This window comes from Protopterus annectens, chromosome 13.part0 (assembly GCF_019279795.1).
Source record: "Protopterus annectens isolate FY-2018-M chromosome 13.part0, PAN1.0, whole genome shotgun sequence".
NCBI classification, from domain to species: Eukaryota; Metazoa; Chordata; order Ceratodontiformes; family Protopteridae; genus Protopterus; species Protopterus annectens.
In genome coordinates, this window is record NC_056747.1 from 1,056,651,208 (window position 1) to 1,056,675,420 (window position 24,213).

Genomic DNA, 24,213 nt, shown 5'->3' on the forward strand with positions numbered 1-24,213 from the left:
AATTCTGGCACAATTGCCATACTGTTAACCTTTTCATTCAACTAAGTTTGACTGTCATTTTCAACAGCTTCATTCTTTTGAGGTCATACTCAAGGGGTATGAATTAGTTGTACAGCATTTGGTGGTAGCTTGCAATGATGCCCAGTTTTCAACCATTCTAGGCCTTTAAACAAATCATAGTAGTTCTCTGAAGCATCAGTTTTAATTATAGTGTTTTGCATTTTGTATTTATGCATTTACAGTGATATTGGAAACTGATATTTTGTGCATTCTCTATTTTATACACATTTTATATAAACAAGCTTTAAACTTCTGCTTTTTGTTCAGTGCCATTATTGTCTAATTCCACCTGTTTTTCTACTGACTTGGATTTAGCATTAGTCACATATGACTATGTACAGGCAAGTATTGCATTCTGTCTGCCTCTGCAAATACGTGAATGAGCCGCTTGCACCCTATTGGAACTGCAGGTATGACTCCACTTCCAATTCTCTGTGCATCAGACTCTGCTTGGTTGACTGTAAACATTATAGTAGTCACATTTTCTAGCTTTGTAAAGTGAATCTTTTTGATCATACAAGTAGTTAGGCATACCTCTGTCCCAAATGTATTGGACTTTTGTAACTGACATAGCAAAGCTACTGTTTGAAAAAGAATCTTGCACATTTTTATTTTTGCATTCAGATTTTAGTCATTTAACCCACAGAATTAATGCCCTAAAGATAACTGCATGCTTAGCTTGAGGTATAAAGTCAAATTTTCAAATACAGACCCAAATGCTATGCTACATTGCGCTGCTCAAGTGTTTTAATGTAGACACAACATGCCTTTCCATTTAGGTGCAGCTTTTCATTCCAGACTTATTAAAAATAAATGACATTTCTTCTCTGTTATATTGTCAGGTTTTTACACAAAACCCTGTTTTACACACATACACACACACTTTTGTTTGAATGAAATCTACAAACTTCATTTCTGTTATATGCACAAACATTTCTGCCTTCAAATCCCATAAATCAGTATTCTTCTTTAGCAGCTTTTTCTCCCCAAAAACATATTCTGCAAGCTAGTGTATATATATATATATATATATATATATATATATATATATATATACACTTTATGTTGCCTTCTGAATGTCAGCAGCCATACTTGGTACTTGGCATGTTTTTGCTGCTTATATGATACCAGGTGCTATCTTGAACAATGTGTTACAAGAGCCTCTATTGTCCTTTCCACTTTTATTACATCTGGTCTTTGTTTTTCCTTATTCTCAAGTACTGTATTGGTTTTGCACATATTAGGTCATCAGTTAAATATTTTAACTTATTGTCTTTCAGCTCTAATTCCCTCAATAGCCTGCATTTGCTGAGTTTATTTCTTGTTCACCAAATATTGCATATTAGCAGCTCGAATTCAGATTCATGAGCCATGTCCATTAATTCAGTCAGATAAGCATCAATAGGTCACCATCTTATTTCTGGTAAATAAATATTTTACAATAAATATATTTGTTTTGGCTCACAGTATGCCTGGAATTTAGTTTTCAGAATTGCCAAGCTTCTTTTAACTTCTCTTTTAGAGCTAATTAGTTATGTATTACTTTTATTTAATCACCAGTGATATGAACAAAGGAACATGGCACACTTTACTTCTATTTGTCACTAAGGGCATATTGAGCTACAGCTCAAAGCTTTGATTTAGGACTTTGTTTTCTGACTGGCTCTACTGCAGCTGTGAAGTTATTGGAGGTTGTACCATCTTGAGCCAAAAACTGAAGATAACACACCTCAAAAATTGAAGTTTGAGTCATAGTCATTTAACTCAAAGAAAGTACATATTTTTTGTTTGTGAGTCAGCGGCTTCTAGTTATGCTAAAACAAATTTGCATAGATGGACTGAGTAGTGCAAAACATACAGTAATGTAAACATGGAAAACAGAGGATACTGTGCAGCAGGTACAGCAATAGTCAGGAAAAAAAATATGTTGTTGCCATATCAGTAGTTGAAAATGATATAAATGACTCTTCCTTTTCATGTTCAACTATGATGCCAGTTCTGGTGTTATTTTCACATCTGACACCATGTTTTGGCTTTTAGGCTCAAGTTCTGATATTCCTGAAGCAGAAGCTTTATTGGTTGACACCAGCAGAGGCATAAGGTCTGTACAGACACGGGACATTGAGATGATATGCTGTTTTGTGGAAGCTTTACTTCAAGCTCATATAAACAGTTATGTCTAACAACTTGATGGGATTTGTCAAGCAAACCATGAAAGAAAGCATTTTAATAGCCAGCATGTTCTTGAAGATACCAGGTTACATGCTGTCTTCCAATTTAATAGTTTCCTATGTAAGGTTTCACATGAGGAATTTAGTGCCGTGTAAAGAACTGAAAGAAAGAGAAGGATCACACAAAATAATTCAGTCTTCACGTACTGCTCTATTGGATCTAAAAATATGATAGGATGTGGTCAATCCTCTGTAACCAGCAGGATTGTTGTTATGGGCATTAGAACTTATGTGCAGATAAAACTCTCCCAGTCTGCTTGGAGCCGTAGGTAAGAGATGTTACACAGGAAGTTGTTAAAGCTAGAAATAAAGTTGTCCAAGGCGAGTGTGGGGATGCAGGATAAGGTGGGCGTAGACAAATCTGTGAGAAATAAGTTACTTCAGATAAAAACAGATTTTGTGTTTCTAAATATACTACATTTTCATTCTGTTTTACATAAAGTATGAGAAGCAAATGGAAAAAGTGTTGGCAGATCAGAACTTGTGAACGTTGTTCCATTGTAAACTTCTAATTGGATGTTGTTCATCATCTTTTTGTTCATTACTGATGGGTTCAGTCCCAAGCACTCTGAATTGAGTCGGCCTAATACCAAGCTTGTGCCAGCCAAATGACTCTTGAGCTAAGCTTCTACCCCTAGTGCCTTTCTCCCTGTTACTTCAGATCTTTTTGCCACATAGTTGTAAAGCCACATTTCAGCCGAGCTCTCAGCTAAGTGAAAACTTTGATATCTCTCAGGATATTTGTATTTTTTTTTCCTTTCTCTTGTTGTCAATATTGGTAATTCTATAGCTTTACAGCTATATTTAGACATTTCACTCCTGTTTCTACCAGTTTGGTAACCTTTTTTAAGTGCTATTTGTGGTATGGCCTTTCTCCCTACCATTGTGGTAATCCTTGAATACCATCGCTGGTATTTCTTCTGTTTTCCCTTTTAACTAGCTAGTGGTGTGTTTTTGACATATATTTCTTGGGTATAGTGTGTGTTTAGATGTTTTAGACTTAGATATAGTAGAGTTTGAATTTTTTCTCTTTAGTTTTCTATCTAGTTTGTTGTGTGTAATTTTCATGATGTCTGATAAAAAGGGCATATTGGGGTTTAAATATTGTACTTCATGTAAGGGTAAACTACCTAATAGCGATTCCCATGATGGTTGTGTTTATTGTTTGGGGGTGCTCCATCTTTTGGTGCAACCCCCCCTGTGTGATTTGTCAAAGTTTCAGTCAGCGGACTTTGAATGAGTGCAAAATCAAGTTGATTCTGAAGGGCCTACTTGTCACCCTTTTCAGAGGCCCTTTCTTTGATGGAGATCTCATCCCCTCCAATCAAGGATAAGAAAAGGTCCCAATCTGTTCCTTCACAATCGGGTGACCAGGGCAAGTCTCTAAAGCCTAAAGTGCCTAAGCTATCTTTGGAGCATGTGTCTGCGTCTTCAGCACCAACCTTTTCCGCTCCAGCTATGGCTGTTCCTATGTCAATGCCAGGTTCGGCTCCAATACCGTCTCTGGCACTGACTATTGACCTTATGATTACTAGAGCTTTGGCACTGAGTATGCCTTCGATGCCTATGTCTACAATTATGACTGAACCTTCCGTGTCGACTCTGAGTGCCCCTTCGACACTGGGCCCTTTTACAGTTCTGATAACTACAATGTTGACTCCACTGCTTCTGGTCTCAAAACTTGAGACATTGGTGCCATTAGATTCCACACCATGGACCCGATACTCTGCATCTACACACCCATTTCTAGGACAGGTGTACAGTCCGTTCCTAGAAAGACCTGACTTCCCATCGGGAGTATTCACTAGATCCACCAGGAGCCTTTCTGAACTTGATGTGGCACATCTTGTGGACCAGCTGTTGACAGCTAGGGGGATACCCACCACTTCTAGGATCCATCCTCCTGCAGGACTTGGGTTGACTTCTCCACGGATTCCATTCTACTCTCCTCCTTTGACCATACCGGTTCCAAAGCCACCTGCTCAGACTTCTTTTTCGGAACACCCCATCTCGCCACCTGTAGTGGACCTCACTGGGGCTCCAGGACTGTCCCATTGGCATTCAGTCATTGCTGAAATAGGCCTTCCTCAACCCTTTGTGATTGGGCTGCAGGGTCTTTGGTTCATATCACTGTTCTGAGTGTTTCTATAGATCCTTCCTCAGTGCTAGGAGTCCTGTCTGCACCGATCCTGCTTGAGGCTCCATCCTCAGGAGCAGGTTTGATGGAGCAGGGTGTGACCCTGGTTCCGAGGTTGTCCTCCTCGGTTCCAGGCTCCCATCCTTCTTTGGGTGGACCTGCTTTCTGAGTTATGGAGAGGGCACTTGCTTCTGGAAGCATTCTGCCGATCTCAGAACCCCAGACCTCCTTTCCCCCAAGCTACAACTGTCATAAGCCACCTCCCCTGGACACTGGATAGGAAAGCCACAGGACCCACCGTTGCAGGGTGCCCCCTCTTCTGAGTCCTCCTCAGAAGCCCCCACTGAGGAACCCCCACACAGTTTGCTGATGTATTTGTGGTTGTCTACATTGTAGTAATTGTAATCTATGACCCCCTTGTACCAATTTCCATTTTTCCACTCAGCCCTAACCTCAACGGACTGCACCCCTGTAGAGCCTGAGCTCTTCTGATACTTCTGGCCGTGGCAAGTCAGGGTTCCGATTTCCTTTTCAAACTAAACATCTGCAGTGTACATTTGAACCTTTTTTCAAAACACTTGCTATATGCAACTGTTTTTCTGTTTAAATTGTTACTGGGATAACGACCGTGGTGTGCACACTAAACTGAGGGTGCCGTAACCTAAGTTTCTTCCCTCCATTTTAGACTGACCAAAGTGTTAGTGCGTACAGAACAGCCATTGTCACAAACTAATCCTATGTTAGCAACCTAACTTTGAGCTATAACCGCAGTCGATACATAGCTACTTACTTCAGTCTATGCTAGCTACCTTTCTCTACTGTCATAAGGTAGGCAAAGCAGCAAGGTTTACACATTCCATGTAAGCCTAATTCTGCTGGAACAAAACAAGTCTAGATTCTGTACATTATTTTTACTAAGTTACAGGCTTTCTCTGACCTGGTATATACATTCATCCTACTGACTGTACGTGAAGGTATTTTAGGCACAATTCTGATTAAAATTGAGTTAAACATCTTGCACTAATTGAACAAATAAGTAGAGTGGAAGAATAAACATTATCCTCTTACTGATTGTTTTCTGAGGATTTCAGGCACTGCACTGCCATGAGTTCCTGGCGCATCCCGCTCCGTTCGCCCTTTGCTTGGGCTCACTCTGCTCACCTACCCCATTCCCACCCACCCCCACATCCACTACACTTGTTGCTTAACAAACCACACCCTATCCCACCCAACCTACCCACTCCAGTCTTCCACACCGCTTCCCACATAGGAAACCCCACCCACACCTGCACTCATTCCTACTACACAGCTACCTAACCTCCACCATGCACTTATACTACACAACAATACCCAACATATCTCTGCTTCTTCTGCTTTACCCCATCTACAGTTTCACCTCTCTTAACACATACATCAGTACTCTCTTCTCACCCACATTCCCTCTTTGCTACCACTCCCCCAACACTCACTTTTTCACCAACATTAGTCCAGAAATCTTTAACTTCAATACCACACTACTCCAACCCTTCAAACAGATAAACACACACAACCCATACACCTCTACCTATAGCTACCACAAATTAAGTGTCAAACTCAGACTCTTGCTACTACACACTCTAAAAAAAACTTAAACTCCAAGCTGACATCCACCCTAACCTTGGACCCAACAACAGCCACTCACACAACAACCAGTCTCTCCCACCTATCGCCCCTACAATACACATATAAGTACCATACCTACCCCAACTACCCAACAAATCTAATTCAGATCTGCTCTTCACTAACTTCAATCTATGCAGCTTAACCAGTAAGACTACTGACTTCAATGCAGTCCTAGCCACCTACTCCCCAGACATAGCTGTCATCACTGAAACCTGGTTAAAGCCCCACATAAAAGACACACAAGTCACAACAACAGGCTATAACATCATTAGACTTGACAGATTAAATAAAAGAGGTGGTGGGGTAGCCATAATATTCAAGGACACCCTTATGATTGTCCAGCCCAATTCAGAAATCCTAACTGCCTGGGTAACAAATCTATAATTATCATAGCCACATATCTTCCCCCAGTAACAACCTACACAGCATTGAAAGTCTATTTGCATGGGCATCGACTAACTTCAATCAGGAAACTATCATTCTAGGTGACTTCAACCTTGACTTGCACTCCTGTGCATCCAAAAACCCCCCAAACTTTCTAAATCTATTCAACTTCACCTAAACAATAACCTGTCCTACCCGCATCGACAAACATTCCAAAAAACAGTCTACATTAGACTGGATTTTAACTAATAATCCCAACCTTCATTACTTATCAGGGTGTTTCCCTGATTCCCTCAGTGACCACACCTACCTTCCTCTTCAGAAAATGTGTCCACACACTTCACAACATAACTTACAAATACATATGTAGCAAGAAAATCTCCCCCTCATTATTCATTCAACTGCTTCAACAACACAACTGGGCACCTCTCAAGGACCGCCAACTTGATCTAGCAGTTCAATACTTTAACAATACCTTCCTTACAATACTAAACAATCTTGCTCCCATCAGGAAAATTCACTCAAAACGCTTACCCTGATTAACAACAGAGACAAAACTGTTGCTAAAACACAGAGACAGGGCATGGGCCTCCTAACACACCACAAGAGACAACTCAAGCCTCTCTAACTATTAACAACTTAGAAATCTAGCTAAAAAACAGACAAACAAAACTACTTCCTAACATGTCAACAAACAAAAACAACCCCCCAAAATTCTTGCAAAGCATCAACCATCTCCTCAAACCTGGCCATTCCCCAGCCCCAGCCCCAGCCCCTACCTCTTCAAACAACATTGACCCAATAGCTAATTAATTCAACTCCCACTTTATTAATACTGTCACCTCCCTGCTAGGTGACCTACCTAACAAAGAACTCACTCTCCCCCAATCATCTCTAAATAATCCCACCCGCTTCACCTTTACACCTCAACACTCCTCGCCAAACTTAAACCCTGCTGTGTTGCAGCTGACAAACTCCCAAACGAATTCCTAAAAGCAATTGCCCCTGCTATTGCCTACCCTATAACTATCCTGATTAACCGATCCCTTTCAGAACAATACATCCTAATGATATGGAAGATATCCCCTATCATTCACCTTCACAAAGGTGGACCATCCAAAGAACTTACAAACTACCATCCCATAGCCATCCTATCTCCCCTTGAAAAATTCTTGAAAAGTGCATCCACAATCAACTCCTCAATCACCTCCTCACTAACAACCTATTATCCAGTTCCCAGCATGGATTTAGACCTAAGCATAGTACCTGTACTGCCCTGCTATCATTCACCAGTACCATTCATCAACTGTTAAATGATCTGTCCAAAGCTTTTGACACAGTTTCCGATCAGCTACTACTAAAACTCTCATCCTACATTCTTGAGTCTACATCCCTATCCTGGTTTAAGAGCTATCATTCCAATTGTCAGCAAGCTACTAAATGGGAAAATGACCTCTCCCCTCTTCTCCGCATCTCTGTAGGAGTACCCCAAGACTCCATACTTGGCCCACTCCTTTTTAGCATTTTTTACAAATGACCTCTGCTCTGCAATGAACCATACCTCCATTGTCCAATATGCTGACGATTCTACACTTATTTTCTCAGCCCCATCTCCCCAGGACCTTCAAGCAAAAATGCAAACTTCCTTCCAAAACATAGAAAAACACCTTGCAGAATGTCAAGTTATTCTAAATCCAAACAAAACTAAGATAATAGTCTTCAGTAATAAGAAATCCAACCCCAGCCAGTTGCTACTCTCAATCCTCTCATCCAATGGCACCAAGCTGGTTCTCACTAGCCATACTAAACTCCTAGGTGTAACAATTGATGAGCATCTAAAATTTGACAAACATATTTCTTTGACTATCTAAAAAGTGCATACTAAACTAGGCACCCTCTACAGAGCAAAATCATTCCTAACCCACAACGCTAGACTGGCCACTGCCCAGTCTCACCTACTCTCAACTCTACTGTTTGGCTCTCACATGTTCATCATTTTGCGCAAGACTGACCTCAATAATCTAGAAGCTTGTTACAACAGAGTAGCCAAATTCCCAACCAGTCACCCAAACAGGACTTGTCACTGCTCTTCTCTCTCTCAGCTAAACTGGCTAGAACTACCTAACCTCCTATCAACTCACCATAATCCATAAAGTCGTCCACCAGCCCAACAAACTCCCTGCTCTTGCTAACCTAGTACAACCCAGCCACAATGTCAGGCCCCTCAGATCCTCAGAAAAACTCATGCTACAAGTTACCCGCTCCCAAAACCTTCATGGAGACTCCCTATAACTCACACAAGATGGCCAAGTTGTGGAACTCACTTCCTCGGCCCATCTCAAAAAACCCAAACTGCCAGGAATTCAAAGAATTGCTAAAAGAATACTTAGCAAATCATTGGCTCTGCTTCTGCCACAACACAGGCTAATTAGCACCCCTTACCCTTCCTCCCTCCTACAATATTACTCACTCTTAAATCCTCCTAACCTACTATTTCTCACCTACTCAACTTACTGCAAGCTTCTTTAGTACCTTTACTCTCACCTGGACAACCAATAATAATAGTATAGTAGATCTACCTGTTTAATAGCATGTCTTCTCCCTTGCAAACACTGTATTATCAACTAACAGTAACTGTTTGTTGTAATTTCTATTACTTCTCCCAAGCTAGATGCTGTTATTCTGTCAACTAAATTCATGTACTTTAAATGTATAAATCTGAACTCTAACCATATTGTAATGTTGTATACTGGCTTCTTAGTTAAGCCTGTATCAGCTGTAATAAGATGCATTGTACTTGACTTCTAAATTGTTTTATTGTTTTATCTACTGGAGATTTTCTCCCTGGGTCTCTGCTGAAAACGGGCTCCTGGCCCAGTCGGACACTACCCAGTTAACAAATGAAATAAATAAAAATAAGAGATTGTGCAAGAGGAAGCATGTAGACTCCCCAGAAGAGTCTCTAACAGAGGACATGGATTTTGATGACAGTGAAGAAACCCCACTGTCACCCCCTGATGTTTCCTTTGGAGACATTCTTGAAATGTTGAAAAAGAGGGGTGATTGGATGCCAGCTAACTCTTATTCTGAGGAGTTCATGTTTCTGCAGGCTTTATGTGCCCGGCCATCTACCTCTTGGGTGACCCCACCTGCAGACGGGCTGGTACAACGCGCCTGGAAGAACCCTGATTCTGTTGAGTCGATCCCTCAGAGACCTGACAAGATACTTTCTCCCCCCGAGAAAAACCCACATTGGTCCAGAGGTTTACCAGTTGATGCTATGGTGGTGGCAGTGGTGGCCACAAAAAAGGATCTCACCAAAGAGAGTCATACTGTTCACCCATCCAGCAGAGAGTCCCAGGCTGTGGAGAGATTAGGGAAGCGAGTCTTTGCTTCAGCGACCTTTGCCATATGGTCCCTGAATTTTATGAGACTCCAAAGAGACTTGGTTTCTGAACTCTCTGGAACACTCTCAGGACAGGTGTCTGATAAAGTAAGAGATAAAGTTGTCTCGTAGCTCACAACCCTGGAATCAATCTCAAATTCATCCATGAGGCTGCTCTCACATGCAACTGAAGGGACGGCTAGAGCTGTGGGTTCAGACATAGTTATGAGAAGCCATGCCTGGATGCACCTCTGTGACTTCACAGACCCTTTCAAGTCTTCCTTCCTGAATGCTCCCATCGAAGCATCTTACCTTTTTGGTCCCAAAGTGAAGGACACCCTGGCCAGGTGTGAGCAGGATGGTAAGACCCTGTCTGCCATAGGTCTACATTTTTCCAACCCTCAACATTCCTTTTCCAAGAACCAGAGGAGTGGCAAAATGTGGCACAAAACATCTCAGGGTCTTTTCCATACCACATGTGGTGATGATACCCCCAGGGGCAGAGGGGGTAACATTTCTGGAAGATGCTCCTACCGAGGCAGAGGGGGTCCACATAATCAGGGACCCAGGGATTCTTTCTCTGGGCAGTCTTATCAGTGCTCCTGAAGAGCGACCTGATTGCTTTCCTCTGGAAGCAGTTGGGGGTCATTTCTCTCTGCACCAAGATGCCTGGCATTCAATAACAACCGATTGTTGGGTACAGAAGATCATAACCAGAGGTTACACCATTCCCCTCATCTCTTATCCAAAACTTCCAACAAAACTTCTTGATGTTCCACCCAGTCAAAGGGAAGAAGCAGCTCCAGAAATAAACAAGCTGCATCAAAAATGAGTCATCCAGTTAGTCTCACCAGGCCAATGTGGATCCAGATTTTACTCAAGATTCTTTTTGGTGCCAAAAAAGACAGGGAACTGGAGACCCATTCTGGACCTCAGCAATTTAAACAAGACTGTTCTTTTTGGTGCCAAAAAAGACAGGGAACTGGAGACCCATTCTGGACCTCAGCAATTTAAACAAGACTGTTGCCCAAATAAAATTCCGGATGGTCACGGTTCAGTCCATTCTTCCTTTTCTAAGGGGAAGGCAATTGGATGTGCTCGATAGATCTTTGGGACACATATTACCACATCAAAATGGACAAATACTCCAGTAGTCTACTTCACTTCTGGCTAGGAGCCAATCATTACCAGTTTCATGTGCTGCTGTTAGGACTCTCTACAGCCCCCAGAGTGTTCACAAAGTACATGTCAGTAGTTACAGTTCACTTGAGACTACAAGGATTCCAGGTGTTTCCAAACTTGGACGATTGGCTCCTTACTGCACCCACCAAGCATCTTCTGGTAACAGCCCTGCAATACACTCCCTCCCTGGTGAAACTTTTGGGGATAACTATAAACTGGGAGAAATCCTGCCTTGCTCCAGTCCAGAACTTAGAATTCATTGGAGCAGTCTTCCACACCCGTTCTTGTCTGGTGTTGCTCCCAGCTCACAGACTTCAGAGATTGAGGCTCCAGCTCAGGTGATACTCTGTCAAGACAAAGCCTCAGTGAGAGAGGTTCTTCAGGTTTTAGGATCCATGGCAGTTTCCATACCAATAGTGCCTCTTGCAAAACTGCATATGCGAATACTTCAATGGCTTTTACATTCTCAATGGTTTCCGAATTACCACTCTCTATGCTTTCAAATTCAGATAACCAATTCTTGCAAGCAGGACCTTCTTTGGTGGATGACGCCAGACAGAACTTTGGAGCCGTCCATTCCAGCCCCCCCAACCCAAGGCCATTGTGACCACAGATGCTTCCCTGATAGGGTGGGTGGGGGCACTTCCAGGGAAAGGCAGTCCAAGGCACATAGTCCACGTTGGAGGCCAACCTGCACATCAACATTCTAGAACTGAGAGTGCATTGCAAGCATTCCAACCTGTTCTCCCTTCTGGAATGATTGCAATTCATTCAGACATGTCAGTAGTCTGTTATATCAACAAGCAAGGAGGAACCAAGTCCTATCCCCTGTGTCGAGAGGCCATGAGGATTTGACAGGGGCGATAGCTTCCAACCGCTTTGTGATAGCAATGCATATCCTGGGGATCTCCAATGTGATTGCAGATAAGTTGAACAGATGTATTCTGCCTCACGAGTGGTCCCTCAATCCCGACGTGGAGGCAGAAATTTTCAGCCATTGGGGCCAGCCTTGCTGTGACCTATTCACCTCCCCATCAAACAACAAATGCAGCAGCTATTTTGCCCTATTCTTCCCACAGGGGGAGTCCCTGAGTGACACACTGATTCACAATTTGCCCACAGGACTGCTATATGCCTATCCCCCATTCCTCTGATACCCCAATTCTTAAAGAAAGCTATTCAGTTGAAATGCAAAGTGATCCTCATAGCCCCCTTTTGGCCTCAACAAGTTTGGTTCCCCTTCCTTCAGCCTCATCTTTGTCGACTGTGGATTCTGTATCCTCTTCCAAACCTGATTTCTCACCCCCAAGGGTTGAGTCACCTGAACCTATCCAGTCTCAAGCTGATAGCTTGGTTTCTCCACTTCCGTTAATCGCCAGGCAGGATGACTTCACCTGTTCATGACATTATTCTGGCCTCTCACAAACCATCCACCAGAAGACTATATTTAGACAAATGGAAAAGGTTCTCTATTTCATCAAAGAATAATATGCTAGATCCATACTCTGCTCCAGTCACAGCAGTTTTACAATACCTATCTAAATTCTTTAAAGATGGAGCTGCAGCTTCTACCATATGAGTACATCTAGCGGCTATCTCCGACTATCATAATGGGTTGGATAATTCTCCCCTCATTGCACTTCAATTATGCAAAACTTTTCTTAAAGGGGTCTCTCACATTAGGCCTCCAGTCAGACAACCTATAGAGCCATCGAACCTCACGTTAATTCTTCAGTCTTTAACTCAGCCCCCTTTTGAGCCTGCAGTGAAGTGTGACCTCACAATCTTGTCATGGAAATCCCTTTTCCTGGTAGCCATCACATCAGCCAGACAAATTTCTGAGCTTCAGGCATTATGCACCAAAAGGCCCTATCTAATCTTCCACAAGGACAGAGTATCACTCCGGACAAACCCATCTTTCCTCCCCAAAGTTGTTTCGGACTTCTCCATCAATCAGAACATTGATTTCCCAATATTTTCCCAGAATTTTTCTAATAAGGGAGAATGCAGTCTATATTTCTTGGATGTGCACATCTGAGATTGTATTTAGACAGGACCAAAGCAATACGTAAAACTGACTAACTTTTCATTTCCTTCTCTGGGCCTACAATGGGAAATTCCTTCTCCCAGGTCACTTTATCAAAATGCTTAAGGGACTGCATACGCTACATTAATTCACTTGCAAAAAAAATCTATGCCGCAGAATATTAAAGCCCATTCTACCAGATCTATGGCAACATGTGTAGCCTTCCATTTCCGAGCTTCTATGGATGATATCTGTGCAGCAGCAACTTGGGCTAAACCCCACACTTTTATCAAGTCATTACAAATTGGATGTGGTCTCCAGTGGGAGAGCTGCCTTTGGCTCAATGGTGCTCAGAAACATTCTTCCATAAGGGCTGCCCAAGGAACACAAGGTAGCTGGGGATGCTGTCCCATCAGTGATGAATGGAAAGAAGATTAACATCAGATAAAAAGTTATGTCTTACCATAACATTCCATCTGTGTTGTTGATCTTCTTTCATTCATCACTTCCCACCCTCCTTCCCCCACCAAAGGCTCCTGGGGGATACTTTGGGTCCAAGTGGTGAGTTAAGGCATTTGCATAGAAATGGCCTCTGCTTTACTACTACAAGATGGGCAAACTCGATCTGAATCTATGGAGAAGGTCACTATGGGCAGTATCTTAGCTCAAGAGTTTTTTGGCTGGTGTGAGCTTGGTATTAGGCCAACTCGGTTCCAAGGGCTCAGAACCAAACCCATCAGTGATGAACATACATCTCAACTTGAATCCAAGAAGATCAGCAATACAGATGGAACATTATGGTAAAACATAACTTCTTTTTTTTTTCATAGACCTTTGAATATAGGGAAAATGTCTTGTAAGGTGAATATCAGATAGTTGTGCATATGTAGGTAATGTGGGGAATTTAATAGTTCATAGGGTCAGATCATAGGTCCATAGTAGGTTATCAGTCTGCAGATTATTGTAAGTCTAGCCTATAACCAGAGGTCAGAATCAAGCCATGTACCTTGTAACTGTAAGGTAAAGACCTTAATCATTATGCCAAATACTCGTCCCCATTTTTAAAACTCAAACAGCAGTTATAAATAAGAAAACTGTCAAACTGAACAAATGATTTTCTTGCAAAAGCAATGGAGTTGCTACCAAATGTGCCTGCAATCCATCTAGATTGTACATAGGACAAACTAAATGTATGGTAAGGATAGGAAAAGGAGAGTAAGACAGAGATATCAAGCCCAGTAGCTGCATATGCACTATTAGAACATGATATCAAGTTTGATTATTTCCGGTTTTAGTAAAAGTCTGAGTAAAGTTGTCCAGAGGTGGCAGCTTCCTGATGGCATTAAATAAATTAGAAGCAAGATTAATTCTAAAATGTAACACTGTGTCACCAACAGGCATTATTTTTAAAGGTACCTTGATATTATGAAACATAAATGGTATACAGTAATATGTTTTGTCATTCAGTATTTAATGTATTGTTTCAAACAACAATCAGTGTGCATGCATCTTAAAGAAGTTAATTACCAACAGATTCTAATACTGTTTATAAGGCATACTGATTGATAATAAAGACTTTATCTCCCTGTGAAGGTGGAAGCTGAAATGCTAGGGAATAAACCAGTATTTTTGCCTGTTTTATTTCCAGTTGTATGACAGATGTGTGTATATAATGCTTGGACCCTCCTTGTTCCCATCATGCAACACAGATACATGTGCCTCCATGTATTACTTGTCGGGCTTTGAGGACAGTAGAGGAAAATGCCACCATGGTATTTCTTGGATTTTGATCATCAATAATACTTATTATGAGCAAGAAGTTTCTCTCTTTTTTTTTTCTTATTCCTTATATAGTTGGGCTAGAATTTTTCCTGTCAAAATATTTTTATTTGCAGAGATCTAGGTCAGAATATGAGTATAGTGAGCCTTTCATTCATTAATACATTCTTTCCCAGAGCCTAAACGGAAATTAATTTGTCTTTTGCACAAGTAATACATTCTTACTTTTTCTTTCAAAAATTAAGAGGAAAATAGTTGAAAACTGTACCAGTTTCTTCCTATGTATTTACTACTTTATCATCTGTCACTATGATTATCTTCAAAACTGTAGACAGTTTGCCTTACAGTGTTCAACTTCTCATAGCTCTTATTATTGATTCTCCTTCTTGGGGATCTTCTACTCTCTTCCACTAAGTGTTGACCAGACTTTGGTACACAGGTGTCTCCTCTTCTCCTGCCTTGCTCCTCACTGGCTAGGACAGATTGCAGTGGTTATATGTTCATACACAGGTACTAGGTTACCTTTGCAGGCCATATTAAGCCTAGCCAATTTCCATTTGTGTGCTCAAAATAACTTGTCCCATTTGGTTATAGATAGGTCTTATCCATCACATGGTCAGTAATTATATATAGCCACTAATAAGAATAAATGGGATCATACCATAGATAATTTGAGGGTAGCCATGCATGGGATAAAGCATTTAGGAGCTGCATTTGTCCATTAGAAGTACAGGGGCAGTCCTGGGCTAATTCTTTTGTTTCCCATCCATAGATCTATGTTGCACTTGAAAATGGACAGGAATGAACTTTGTTTTATGTGGATGGGAAGTCTGCTCCATAGCAGTGGTATCCTCTGCGAAGTATACCTGTCCCTCCAAACCATTCTGTTGATGTTGCAGAAGAGCTTTAGATCCCTAGACTGAGTATTTCTGATGTTATTTGACTTCTTGATGTGCAGTAAATTCATCAGTAATGGGTCAGAGGATGCCTTGTATGGCAGACACAGGTCACCTCTTAGCAGTCTGTATGATACCGAGTATAGTCACAGGGCTTTGAGTCGGACACACTGTTTAGGCATTGCATCCTTTTAGTAAGATATCTCTGTGGGTGTTCCAGTTGTTGCATGTATCTGGATAGATAAATGCTAAAGGGGGCATTATATTCATTGGCTGGCCTAATGAGGACTGAGTACAGGGGGACAATTATCTCCCTATATCTAGGCACAATCCCTTTGTTTATAAGCTGTACAATATAGAAGAAATTTCTTCCAGCAATAGACAGATGATGTTCAAAAGTTAGGTCACTGTCCACATACGTTCCCAAATCCTGAGCAACCGCGCCAACTCTTAGGAGTGAATAGCAATTGTGGTAGTTCCATGGGATAGATAACTTCCCAAATGATACAATAATGCATTTTTTGGCATTTAGTTTCAGACCATGATTTTGACACTAGTTATTTATTTGAAACAAACCTTCCTGCAGGATGGCTAAGTCATTTGGGGATTCAATGAATGCTCCTAGCTTGCAGTCATCTGCAAATTTAGTCAGCCAAAACCTTTTGGTATTGGCTTTTACTTCAGATAAGTAGATGCCAAACAGAAGGAGTCACAGCACAGAACCCTTGGAGACTCCACTGGTGACTGGACTCTTTGTGGAGCTAACTTCCCCTATTTTTGATTATCTGCATCCTATTTGTGAGCCAGTTGGCAAATCATTGCATGGCATGAGTGTTTGTTACCAGTTTATTTAGCTTTTCTACTATGCCTGAGTGGGGAATTGTGTTACATGCTTTGGCCAGGTTGAGGTATGCAGTCTGTACCAATGTGCCTTCATCCATTGCTTTGGTGATCATTTAAAAAAAATCTACCAGTTTGGGTAAGCATGACCTATCCTTGATGAATCCAAGCTGAGATGGGTCTAGTGTTTGGATATTCTCTATGTTCTGATTGATTAATTCCATGATATATTTTTCCATGACTTTTCATATTAGGCTGGTCAGACTTATGGGTCTATAATTGCCTGGGTCTGTGGAAAGCCCTTCCTTATACAGGGAAATGGCTATAGTTGTTCTCCATTTGCTTGGTACAAAACCTGTATAGAGGCTGAGAGTGAACAGTGTTGTTAGGGATTTGGCTAAATCATGCTTTATGCTATTTAAGATGTATCCAGAGATATTGTCAGGACCCATCAATGCAGTATTTTTAAGCTTTTGATAGCACTTTTAGAACTTGATCTTATATGATAGCGTGAGGTGAGCCAATTTCAAGTATATCTTGAGGGACAGACTGAGAGGTGAGAGGAGAAGAGTTAGCGGTAAATGTATTGGCCAGTAAGTACGCTATATCTTCAGTGTCAGTGTAGGTAACTGTTCACAATCAGCTCAGTGCATTGCTGCATTATGCTTTTGAGATTATGAGCATAACTTAAAAATGCCTAATGATTGTATTTGGCTGGGTAGCTATTTTAGTCTCAAACATTGCTTTGGTAGATTGTAGAAAGCTCCTAAGTTGTTGGTTAATTTCAGTGACAAGTGATCTAACATTCTGGGAATTACTCATTACCTTTGGTTAAAATTATTTTCCTTTTATTATAAAGCTTATTGACATTATGGTTCCACCATGTGGGTTTGTTTCTGGTGTTTGGCCTGTAATTGTTCCTACAGGATACAGCTGCATCTATGCAGTTGTTTATATGCTGGTATAGCGTCCTTATGTTTATTTCTTTTATTTTTATTTTATCCTGAAAGCTTAGGGCAGACAATGTGGTATCCATCTCTCACTCCATCTGTCTCATGTTGCTTGTAATTTTTGGGTTTGTGATCTCACCTCAGCCAGTTTCATTGGTTCCAGTGATACTGTCACTTGAGTATCAGCTTTGGCTTTTAAAATGTTTACACTGATGCCATCATTAGCGGCCTCAGTGCCTATATTGTTGCTTTTTTGTGCCTGTCTTATCACCTGGGATATCACATGTTCCAATGTTACCAGTGTAAACCTTTTCAGCGTCAGTGCCTACATTGCTGATTCTGTTCCAGCCAGCATGGGTTCCTGAGCTTCCAGTATCAATGTAAATGCCAGTTTATCCAACAGTGAGCCCGGCACTGATGTTTCTCTAGCTCTCTTGCTATGAGTTTTGGCATTGACATCTGTGCCTTTGAAAGCATTAATATGGCAACCACAGATGCCCATTTCTGTGGCTTCAAATGTATTGCATGAGAACATCATATAGGTCTTTCAGGCTTGTTACACTAACTCTGCAGTAGGACAGAAAGTCATCAGGTTCCCTGATGTCTTCTTCCAAGCAGGCCTCATCCTCTTCACACTCACCTGTGCCTAAAAGGCACCAAAATGCAGTGGTCAGAATGACCTACCTTGACTCTTTAGTAGATTTCCCAGTTGAGAACTTGGATGAGGAGGGATCCTATTCCTCTGCATCCTTTGATGCCCACAAGGTTGATTTGAAGAGCACATATTATAGATGAGACAAACCAGGACTTAAGAAATCAGTCTTATTCCCTTCCCTTAGCACAGACTTCTAAAGGCCTGTACATCCTCCCAGCAGTTCTCTTGGGTGGGTTCTGCCTGGTGGAAGCCTAAAACATGCCAAAAGCATTGCATGAGACAATCTGAATATAGTAGTGCCTAAGAAGGCTAACAATATTATTCTAGCCCCAAGGGAGTCGGCATATAGGCAGGAACCCATTAACTGGGCATATTGATCTCAATAATGACCCTCAAGAAGGTGCCTACAACACACAACCACATTATCCATCTTTCTGAACCTTGAGAGCTATGAACAAGTTTTTGAAATGTGCCTATGCATCTGCCATTTTGTTCTTGCAGGCACTCCGTTACACTACACATTTTGTATATTTTTAGTGGAACTTGGCAGAAGAAATGTGCCACATGCTGGAGGTATTATGATATGTATGTAGAAGGAAAACTTAATGAGTGAGACCTCAACTTTCTCAGCAATAGTAGCTTCCCTAATACAGGTAATCTGTGATGCAGCAGAGGAAACTGACAGAGGTGTAGGACATGGCATTGTCACACATTGACACTCATACAGCAGACTGACTGGCTTTGCTGTGAACACAGTGTCCTTTCTGAACTCATTGCTTTGGTCATCATCTTTTTGGGAGGAATGTCCAAAAGCACCTTGAGAAAATGGCGAAACAGGGTAAACTCCTGACTGATGAGGTTATTAAATTTCACTCTACTTTCTTTTGTTTTCCTTAATAAAATGCAGGAAGAGAAAGTAGTGCATGTGGTTTGGCATGTCACACATCAAAACTTTGTGCAAGAGGCAAAATAACCAGACCAGTTTCCAGCACAGACCCAGAATCAAGGATACTTGGCATTCCAGGAGGCAACAAATCATTCAGAGGTGTGCAAAAGCAGTCATAAAGCCTTGCCTGACTGTTCCATTCTTGAGGCATTGGTGTGTCTAGTGTCTCATCTGCTTGGAAGATGATCATCAAGGACGGGTGACAGAAGAATAAGAATAGTCATTTAAATTTCTGGTTGACCCGTTACCATTTACTACTATTGCTAGACATTTCAATGCATCAAAAGCATGTAGCAAGGAAGGCGGTATTAAAACTCTTGTAGAAATGAGCCATGAAGGAGATCTCACCAAGTCAGAAAGGGTTACAATGTACTTTTTGATGGCAGAGAAAACAAAAGACCTCTGGACAATGCTGCATCTCTGTGACATACCTCTCAACCTCTTAGAGCAAGAAATCTGGACAAGGCCATAAATAATATGGGGGGGTGGGGGCAAAGGCCCCAAAACAGGGACAATTTTAAATATTCCTCTTATAGACTTAGTAGCTAGAACAACGGGTTTTGCACTAGCATTAATTGGCTGAACGTCATGAAGTCTGAAACTTAAATGTCTGTCATTATTTTCTGACTTAAATCTTCAATGATTTGCTAGAAAAAACACATTCTTATGAAAAATGGACCAAAAATATGAGAAAATAGCTAGACATTCTGCAAAAATCTGTACAGTTGAGAAATATGCTCTGTGACCTAAATTCGTTAATCCCAAAACGTAATCCTTTGAATAGTTATTGTGCAGTCTAGCCTGTGCTTGTCAGCAGTAGACTGGATGTGTTGCTTTGGGCTTCAAGATGCCTACCTACACATAACAGAGGGTGGATCTGGCATAATGGTTATGGTATTTGGCTCATAAGCACAAGGTACAGAGATTGATTTTGACTTTGGGTTCTTGACTAGGCTTAAAAATGGCCCTTCAGGGCAGTTAGCCTAGTATTCACATGTGAACCTATGAAATATCACCAGAGTGTACAGGAGCCACTTTAACTTTTAGGTAACAGACAGTCATTATCAATTCTGAACTCTGTGGGACAGCCTCATCTCTGCATAAGGTTGTTCATCAAATTCATGTCTATGGTTACAATTCCCTATATACTGCAGGGAGTCAAAATGTTCCCTAATCTAAACAACTGACTCCTTCATGCTCCATCCTCAAAAATACTGGTTTCTTAAAGGGAATCTCTGTTCACGTTATTCCATTCTCTGGTTTCATCAGTATTTCCCTAGACCTTGGGTCTCATGATGGTAGTGTCCATAGTTATGGTACCTTATGCTAGACTATATGAAGGTTATCCAGTGAATGGTTTAAGGTCACCGGTCCCTGAGTCTAGTTGCTATCAGAATCTCCAGAGCTTCCAAGTGTCATTTACAGTGGGGGCTAAATACAACTCAGCTGCAGGAAACCCTTTCCAACTGTAGACTGTACAGGTGTCAGTCACCACAGACATGTTTGTTCTGCGATGGCAGTACATTAAAGTAGTAGTGTTTGACCATCTCAGGAGTTGCGCCTTCATATAGACATATTGGAGATATGAGCTGGAACAGTTTATTAGATTGGCGAGGATGGTGTCTGATAATTTAACTTTTGAATCTGAAAAAAGAAAATTGGAGGATATGTTCCTTGAGAGGGGATACCCTGAGATTTTTGTGAGAACCATTAGCACAGAGGTTGCTCAAAATAGAGGGAAGAAATATCTACCCCTCTTGGGAACAGGCTTAAACAAGGGAGCTATTTTGATATCTGACAACAATATTCAAAATGGTAAAGGAGGAGTAGATGCTTGTTCACAGTTAGAATATGAATTAGTAGGTACTTGAGTACAGTGTTGGTTCCAATAGCATGAAGGACATCATAAGTAAAAATTGGGGAATATTGGTAGAAGACTGACAAATCAGAGCTATAGTGGGTAATAGACCCACTTTTATATACAAAATTTTTTAGAATCTAATGGTGACAACAAGGAGAAGGAAGAAAGAAAGAAAAAAATTAGTAAAGGTACCCAAACATATGGAATGTGTAGCCAGTGTAAATATATATTAGGTCATCCAATACTGCAGCTGCAAAATGCAGCAAGGTCTGGCATCCACTCACAGGAAGGGAATTCTCTATCTGAGGGTGTGGTGTGTTTGGCTGTGTGTATGTCCTGCATTTTATATAGGGAAAACAGAAAGGCATCTAAAGAAAAGGACATATGAACACCAATATCAGATATCTAATAAAAATCAAAACAATGCTTTGTATAGACATTCTGCCTGTTGTAGTGGCTTTAAGCAATTTTTGTTTACTATATTGGAAAGTGTTCCTGTTGATTCCAGAGAGGGTGGGTGGAAAGACAGTTGGAATTAAAAGAGCTGAGTTGGCAAATTAAACTAGATGCAACCCATTTCCCAATAATTAATGACTGCCTATCCTTGGTGCCATTATCAAAAGTCAGGGCAGAGAAATATTATTCTAAACACACAAAAATGTATTATTATTTATGCTGGAAGTTCCACTATTGTTGGACATTAATATACATATCTAAACATATAGGTTCATAGGTTGATACTAGGCTATCTGCCCTAGGGCATTTACAAGCCTAGCCAGAGTGTGTTTGGCTTTCGCCACCCTTTTAAATGAGTTTACTGTGCCCTTTTTAGGTTAGTTTACTGTGCCTCTGTCTAGTAGTGACACAGAAGTGATCCCCAGGGTAAACCTATGATCTCCCATCCACTCATCAAGATTCCCCTTGAAGAGATTCAGTGAGGGGCTCTGCCTGACATAGACTGGGATTCTATTCCAGAGTGATGGGAGCCTCTGGGTTATAAATCTGTCCCTCCAGCATGTCCTATTAATTTCTGTGTTGAGGTTCAAGTCCCTCGAGCACGTAGCTCTAAGGGATTTGGATTTTTTGAGGTGGAGCATGTCCATTAATTCTGGGTTGGACATGGCTTTATACGTCAGGCACAGATTGCCTCTAAGTAGGTGGTATGCAACTGAGTAGAGCTGGAGTTTCTTTAACCGAGCAGCATAGGTCATCTGTTTAAGTCCCTTGATCCTCTTGGTGAGGTACTTCTGGGGTCTTTCCAGTTTCTGCAGGTGTCGAGTAAGGTACATCCCAAATGGGGCATTGTATTCGATTATGGGCCTGATGAGTGATGAGTAAAGGGGCACAATGACCTCCCTTGATCTAGATGTGAATCCTTTCATGATAAGGTGGGCTATATAGAAGGTCTTTCTAACCACTTTGGTAACGTGGTTGTCAAAGGAGAGATTACTATTAACTTGGGTCCCCAGGTCCCTAATTACTTCCTCCATTCTTAATGGATTACCACCTATGTGGTAATTTATGGGCACTTTGTTTTTCCCAAAGGGGATGACTATACACTTTTTGGCGTTTAGCTCTGGCACCAGTTATCCGTCTCTGTGAGACCCTTTTGGAGGATGCTTGTGTCAGCTGGAGAGTCAATTATGGCACCCAGTTTGCAATCATCTGTGAACTTGGTTAGCCATAGTCCTCCCGTGTTAGCCTGTACCTCAGAAAAATATATACCGAACAAGAGAGGTCCCAGGATTGAGCCTTGTGGGATGCCACTTATAACTGGTTTAGAGTCTGACATGGCTCCTGCAATTCTGACCATGTGGGTTCTATTCTTGAGCCAGTTTGCAACCCATCTTATGACATAGGGGTTGATATTTAAGCTGGAGAGCTTATTTATGATGCCAGAGTGGGGTATTGTGGCAAAGGCTTTTGCGAGGTCCAGGTACGCTGTGTGGACTACCTTCCCTTCATCTATGGCCTTGGTGACTGTTTCAAAGAAATCAACCAGGTTCAAGAGGCAGGATCTGCCCTTAACAAAGCCAAATTGGGTAGGATCCAGCGTCTGTAGGTCCCCAATGTCTTTGTTTATGAGTTCCATCATGATCCGCTTCATAGCTTTGCAGACCAGGCTAGTCAGGCTTATGGGGCGATAGTTTTCAGGGTCCGTTGAGGCACCACCTTTGTGGAGTGGGACCACTGTTGCTGTATGCCATTCCTTGGGTAGATATCCTGTAGTAAGGCTGAGATTGAACAGTAACTTTATATGAGGTTCTAGCTCTTCTTGGAGCTCATGTAGGACGCAGCCCAGGACACCGTCCAGTCCCATTGATGCTGTGTTTTTTGCTTTGGAGAGGGCAGCTCTCACCTGAGTATCTGAGATGTCAGGGAGGCAACTCACTGCTGGGATAGATATTTGCTCTTTTGGGTGGGAAGAGTGGGGAGTTTGCACTGAACCTGTCTGCCAGGATGTTGGCAATGTCTGTGGGTTCAGTGTATTTTTTGCCATTTTGGACTAACTCCAAACATATCTGGGAGTTGCCACCCAGGTTCCTAACATAACTAAAGAAGGCCTTGTGATTATCTTTAGTGTCCTGTGCAATTTTTCTCTCGAAGCTGGCCTTGGATGATTTTATGAGGGACCGTAGTTTTTTGCTAGTACTGATCAGAGATGCCTTCCCTTTTAGGGATTTTGCTCTATCATGTAGTAGCTTTCTCCTTTTGTTGTATAACTTATTTATGGCTGGGGTCCACCACACAGGACGCCTGCCTTTGGAGGATTGGGTCTTGGTTTTATTTGGGATTGCATAATCCATGCATTCCTGAAGGTGTCCATAGAATGCGTTTATAAAGGATTCTGCAGTTTGGGCCGTAGTTCCCACTGGCCCAGGGGCTTTGAAGGATTTCACCTCGGTTTTGAGAATTGTGAAATTAGCTTTTGAGAAGTTTTTCACTGTGGTTTTCTGGGCTGGGGGTGGGGTCGGGATGTGGATGTCCAGAGAGATTAATTTATGGTCCGATCTTACCAATGAGGGGAATACCTCTGGTGTGGAGCATGGAGTCCCCATGTTGGTGATGATCAGGTCCAGTATGTTTTCCCCTCTTGTGAGAGTGATGACTAGTTGTTCCATAGCATTTGAGTTTATAAATTCTAGGAACCTTTGGGCTAGGGTGCTGGGGCTTGAGTAATGCTCCCAGACTATGTTTGGGTAGTTGAAGTCACCCAAT